The sequence below is a fragment of the Colobus angolensis genome, unplaced genomic scaffold, assembly GCF_000951035.1.
Source record: "Colobus angolensis palliatus isolate OR3802 unplaced genomic scaffold, Cang.pa_1.0 Scaffold207, whole genome shotgun sequence".
NCBI lineage: Eukaryota > Metazoa > Chordata > Mammalia > Primates > Cercopithecidae > Colobus > Colobus angolensis.
The window spans coordinates 3,407,694-3,414,419 of NW_012115233.1; positions in this window are offsets into that span (position 1 = coordinate 3,407,694).

Sequence of the window (6,726 nt, forward strand, 5' to 3'; positions counted from 1 at the left end):
AATCCTAGCACTTTGGGATGCTGAGCAGGGTAGATCATTTGAGGTCAAGAGTTTGAGACCAGTCTGGTCAACATGGTGAAACCTTATCTCTACAAAAAATACAAAAACTAGCTGGGTGTGGTGGTGAGTGTCTGTAATCCCAGCTATTCGGGAGGCTGAGGCAGGAGAATTGCTTGTACTTGGGAGGTGGAGGTTGCAGTGAGTTGAGATCACGTCACTGCACTCCAGCCTGGGCAACAAGCGAGACTCTGTCTCTAAATAAATAAATAGACAACATGTTGCCCATAATCCCATCTCTCCGGAGATAACTACTATTGTTTTGGTGTACGTAGAAAAAGCAATCAATTGATTGTAAGAAATATTAGTTCTAGGAAAGCACTGAGTCCTCTGTAGTACTTTCTCAGCAACTCCAGAGTTAATTATTTGGTGACAGTGAGAAGGGAAGGGGGAGAGGCTGGCACTTCATGTTCCCTTGTTGCCCTCCCTCGTCTCCTAAAAGCAGAGAGGGTGGGGAGCTATCATTCGGCTCCCCAGCATCACCTTCCCCTCTCCTCCCTTCCCGCTGCTGGAGCTAGAGAATGGGCTGGCTTCACATCAGCCAGAAGCGGGAGGAGAATGTTCACCAACTTCACAAAACACGACTCCTCTTTTTACACCGGGAGAATGAGCACATTTTATTATTTGATCAGCACATTAAATGCCATCAGTACGGAGTGTCTGTTCTCTTATGCTAGTACCTGATGCCTGTTATAAATGAGATTCCGGAATGCTTTCCTGGCTGATGTAATTTTGAGACAGAATTTTCAGACGGAACTTCCGAAGAATCCCCCAAAAGCAATAGCATCATGGGTAGCTACAGAATTGGGACTGCTTAGGAACAATTTTGTCGCCTGCTTTTGGTGCTTAACATTTTATTACACACGCAGCCTCACGCCATTAAACAGACTCCAAAACCATGACTTCATACAAGTTGCATCTCATTGCATCCTATGGGGCCCTATGTTCCTTGACGGTCTGATAAAGTTGGCTGGGAACGAGTTTGCTATTAGACCCTGTAAGTGGCATCTGAGGAGGAATGTGTCAGGGTACGAGTGTGGACAATAGAGTCTCCCCGAGACTGTGACCCACAGGACGACTGATGAGGAGGTGGGTAACACCACAGCATCCTCTGCCAGCTGAGAGGGAGAAGTAAACATCTTCCTTGAAACCAGGGGTGATTTTGCCTCCTAGGTGACATTTGGCAAGGTTCAGAGAAATGTTTGGGTGTTATGACTTGCGGATGCTACTAGCATCCAACAGGTGGAGGCCAGGGGTACTGCAGAACATCTCAGAGCGCGCGGGACAGCTGCCTGCCACAAAGTGTCATCCATCCCAAATGTGAATATGGCCCAAGTTGGAAACCCTGCTTCCAATCCTGCAGAGATGCTGTGTCTAGAGGGTCTATACCCACTTGCTGGGCAAATGGGAACGACTCAGAACAGTGGTCTAGATGGAGGGCCCATTGCAAGGGTCACAACACAGATTCTAAAATAACGGTGGTGATGTGAAATAGCTAACACTATTGCGAGTGCTTACTCTGGGTTTGGCTTGATCATCTCATTGAATTTCTGCGACCTGGGAGGAAGGTACTGTGACGACTCCACTTGACAGTAAATAAATCAAAGACACATACAGCTGGTAAGCGAAAGAGCAGAGAGTTTGTTTTTTTCTTGGCATACTTTTTTGGGGGGCGATTGTGATTTTTTTTTGTGGGGGCGTCTGGCTTTCCCACATGACTGTGAACTCCCATGAGGGCAGCATCATATGTGTGATGGACCTGTAGTACCCAGCAAAGTCCCTGCCGCTCAAATTGGTGTTCATAAACAGGTGTTTAATGGAATCAAAGAAAAGAAATAAAGAATGAAGCAGGGTAATGTAGCTTGGGAGTTAGGACATTGGCATCTCAGCTAGATCCAGCCATTCAACAGATAATCATGGTGCATTTACCTTGTGCAATGCCCTGGAGAAACAAGCAGCGGTGTCCTGAAGCCAGCCTGTAATGGCTCATGACAGCTGATTGTTAATTTTTCAGAAATTTTGCAAGCTGGTTGCCAAACAGCCAGTAAAAAAAAAAAAAATTAAGTTATGTAAACTTACAATTAAATAATATCTTAAAAAGTAATACAACTCATCACTTCCTAAGTATTTTACTACATTTTGCTGGTATCTGTCTTCTTGAAGTTATTTATGTCGATTGTAGGGGTCGCCAGACTTTTTCTGTAAAGGGGCCAGAGAATGAATATTTTAGGCTTTGGAGTCCGTTGGCTGAATCGGGCCGTTTGCTGGTGTATTGCATCTGTGTGGTGAAAAATCTGCCTTGGGGTACCTGTCTTCCTAACTCCATGTCGAAGGACACATGTTGATAGCTTGTATAATAATTGGCTATGGTGGTTGTATCTGCACCAGGGAAATTGTCCAACTTTATAGATCAGGCTTTTCTTTTTTCAGCAGGCTGACTGTTGAACACGTCACTGGATACAGTGTTGAGCAAAACCAGAATGAACCCTGCTCGCTTGGAGGGTACAGTGCAGTGCACTGGGGTTTGTACACCATTTCATGGTGGGGTGGGGCAAAGAGAGAGAGCTATACAGAGGCTGGAGTGGATCTCCGTTGGAGACCACTGGTTGTTAAACAGCCAGTTAAAAAAAAAAAAGATGAAGTTATATAAAGTTACAATTAAATGAATAATATGTTTTAAAAGGTAATAAAACCCATCATTTCCTAATTATTTCAGTACATTTTGCCGGTATCTCTCTTCTTGAAGTTATTTATGTCTACTGTAGGGGTTGCCAAACTTTTTCTGAAAAGGGGCCAGAGAGTGAATATGTTAGGCTTTGGAGTCCATGGGCTGAATCTGGCCCCTTGACTATAGTTGCTGACCCCCCAGGACAATAGTTGCTGAGGTCCCATGAGGGTAGCGTTTTATGTGCAATGGATCTATAGTATCCAACACCGTCCCCGGCCCTCAAATAGGTGCTAATAAACCAGGTGTTTAATGGAATCAAATACAAGAAAGAAAGAATGAATGAAGCAGGGTCATGTAGCTCAGGGGTGAGGACATTGGCATTGCAGCTAGATCCAGCCATTCAACAGATAATCATGATGCATTTACTTTGCCCTGCTTCATTCATTCTTTCTTTTATTTGATTCCATTAAACACCTGTTTATTAGCACCTATTAGCACCTAGTTGAGGGCCGGGGGCCTTGTTGGGTACTACAGATCCATAGCACATAAAATGCTGCCCTCATGGGAGCAGGGGAACATCCACTTACTGGAGCGGCTGCTGGAAGGCCCCTCAGCTCCACCTCTCCTAGGCTGCACCTCAGCTCCGTTGCTCTCCTCCCCAACAGGGACTTTGCCACCTCATCAAATTCCTTAACGGCAGCCTGGGTAACAGATGTGTCTTTCCCTTCTGAGTTGGCTACAGGGGACACCTCAGAGAACTGGAGTTGAGACTGTGCCCACGAAGGCACTTTACTGCCTGTTCAGTATGGCATCCCAGCTCCCAGCACTGAGCTTGACCGAGCGAGTCCTCCACCAGTGTGGCCCGGCGTGACCCCACAGTGGGCTGTTGGACGAAAGTGGTAGTTCAGGTGAGGGCAGACGTCATCCTTTGGAACTGGCTCAAACAAGGAGACACCGCCAGCAAAGAATGCAGAAAATGACAGGTTTGTCTGGTGAACTGGCCTTTGGTTAGTGAACGAGCCCGCAAGAGCCCAAGGGGAGTGAAGGGTGCATGAACTGCCGTGCCCTTCCTGCTACTCTGTAAGCTTCTCAAGTTCAGCGTTAGAAGGCGAGACTCTCAGGGGCTCAGACCATTCGTTGGAGGGTCTGGAGTTCCGGGGCATTGAGCATGACTCGGGGACATGGTGCATCCACAGGAGCTTGATGGACTTGTGTCTCCTGTAATTTGGGGAGCTCCAGGGATGGGGCTCTGATGGAGTCTGACGGCTGGATTAAGATTCCTTTCTAGGTTGGGAACTTGGGATACAGGAAGGTGGAGGGGCTCTGCCATGAGTTACCCAAGTCCCAGTCTAGGAGGCTGTGGACTCGACTGTCACACTGTCACAGACTGAGTACTAATGCCATCCCATCTCATCCCCCGCAACTTACTGACCTGATCCTGTGGCTGGACCTTTGCTAAGCACCAAGGAGTATGTTTTTGACAATCAGTCACTGTGTATTTGCTGCACCCCAGCTTTGTCCAGGCACTGAGCTAGTGCTCTTGCCAGACAGGCGATTCTGGCTTCTGCCCTTAGGAACTTTCTTTGCAGTGTCTTGGGGGCTCCATTTCCCTGGTTTGAAACTATATGCAAGAAAGACTGTTATTTAAAGATGACATTGATTGAATTCAGTACTTTTTTTCTGAATGCCTGCTTAGGACAACATTACAATGATAGACATTTGTAATGTCTTCCTAAATTCCCAGAGGAGTGGGAAGCGCATGGAATTTGAGGTCAAACAGAATCTGAGGTTCAAACCTCAGCTGGATCCTCATTGTTGTGTGACCCTGTCTGAGCCTCAACTTCCTCACTCTTAAGATGGGGATGATAATAGTTCCTACTTCCTAGGTTGGTGAGGAGGAATAAATGAGAACAAATACATAAGGCCTCCAGCATAGTATCTGGCGTTTGGGTACCAGTCATTATCACGGTATGTCCTACTTAATGTTTACAAATCAACCACTCTACTACACTGAATTGAGGATGTCTGGAAAGGTCCTGGAATATATCAGGGCTTTGCATCCTGCTAAATCTCCTCCTTCTACTGGAGTTTTATGCCCTGTATGGGTAGGGGCGTGTCCATGGATGTCCCCGAAGTGGACAGCAACTGCTTTGCCTGCCACTGGGCCACTCCACCCGGTGACTTTGTGCTAGCCCTTATTGCTTCCTTCTGTGGGGGGAGGTGGGGATGAAAGTGTCCTCACTGACCTCCTTGCCTCTAGGTTTCTCCTCTGCAACGCTCATCTGTGCCACACTGCAGCCTTTTGAAGATGCCATGTACAAGTCACTCCTTTGCATGGCCCATGTGGTGTCTCCCCACTGCTCTAGTCCCTCAGTTTGTATTTCAGGGCACTGCTTGCTCACCGCCTACATCTCTGCTCCACCCCCTCCAGGGACCTTGCACTCCATGGCAAGTGAGTTCAGTTTCCTGAATAAGCTGAGCATCCTCTCATCTCTTTGCCTTGGTAGGAGCCATTCCCTCTTCCTCGAGCACCTGTCCCCTTCTTGATTCCTAAAGAACTCTTAGAGTACCCTGGTCCCCCACACTGGGTTAGACATCGCCCTTTCTGTTCCTGGAGCACCAAGCACAGTGTCTGTTACTGTTCTGGACTCTGACCTCCCTGCTTTGTGGTTGAGGATGAGGACAGCACCTACGTCACAGGGTGTGAGAAGAAAATGATGTGTGCATACAAAATTCTTAGCACATAGGAAGTCTCTGGCCACTGTGGTTATTATAGTCACTACTATTAATACCCTAGTGCCTGGCCTGTGACCAGCATACAGCAGGAGCTCAATTAAAAAAATTTGAACGAAGGATCTATTCCCACCCCCTTAATGGACTGGGGAGTTTCTTGGCCACAACCACCCCCCAACACCTACATATCTAGGTCTTGCCCCTTCATGCGTGGTGGTTTTCTCAAGCCTGTTCAAGCTCAAAACTTGAAGGAAATGACAGCAAATTGTGGGGAGTTAATGAATTTCTAAATTTCTAATCTAATTGTGCCTCCCCCAGGAGGCATCTCCTGGGCAGGCTGGATGTGAGTCTTCTTTGATGAGGGATGCAGCCTGGGACCTGCCTTTCACCCCCTGCCTGAAACCCTGGCCAGGCTGGGGGAGAGGGTCCTCTGGGCAGCACCTTCACGCTGCCTGTTCTTGGGAGAGGGGGTGTGAATAATTTCCACCAACGGCACAGATGCTGTGGATATTCCGCAGTGTTCACGACGCAGTTCAACACGCTGCACACATTCATGTGTTCACTACAGAGGCACCTTCACTTAAAAAGGCAAAAATCTGGGGTTTTAACGTTATTAGCTGCAGGAGCACGTGGAGGTAAGAAAACCTGGCTGAGGCGCTGAGCATTTGCTAGGTGGCCTTAGGTGCCGGCTGCTTGTGATGGCAGAAAGGAAGCTTTTTGCATCCAGGCTGCAGTTCCTGATACCCCGGGTCACAAGAGAATGGAATATGGTTCTCTCGTGGGCTGGTGCTGGGCCTGTGAACTCAGATAAAATGACCAGGTGGGGTCCCAGGGAAGGTAAAGTAGGGGGAGCTGCTGGGGTGGGCACAAGAGGGGTGGCTGTGTAGGTAGTGGGGGCTTTAACTGGGTTCCTAGAAGAGGCGCTGTCTCCAGGAACAGAAGAAAAAGGGGGATGGGGGGCCGTCCCCTTTCCCCAGAAGGTTTGAGAACCCCCAAGGCCAAAGCCAGCAGACGTCAAAGGCCAGGAGTTCGAGGCCTGCCGGGTCCCGCAGTGAGAGACAGGGCAGGGTGGGCTCATGATCACGGCGGGGACACTTTCAGTCGGGGAGGCGTCCGCGTCCCACGGCTCCATCTGGCTAGCCCGCTGGGCAGCCTGGACCGCGGAGGGGGCGTCAGCGGTCGAGGGTTCCAGCCCCGGTCCCTCCACCCAGCCCCCGGCCCTCGGGTATCCTTCTTTCCACGTCCGAGTCCGGCCCGGGGGCGGCGGG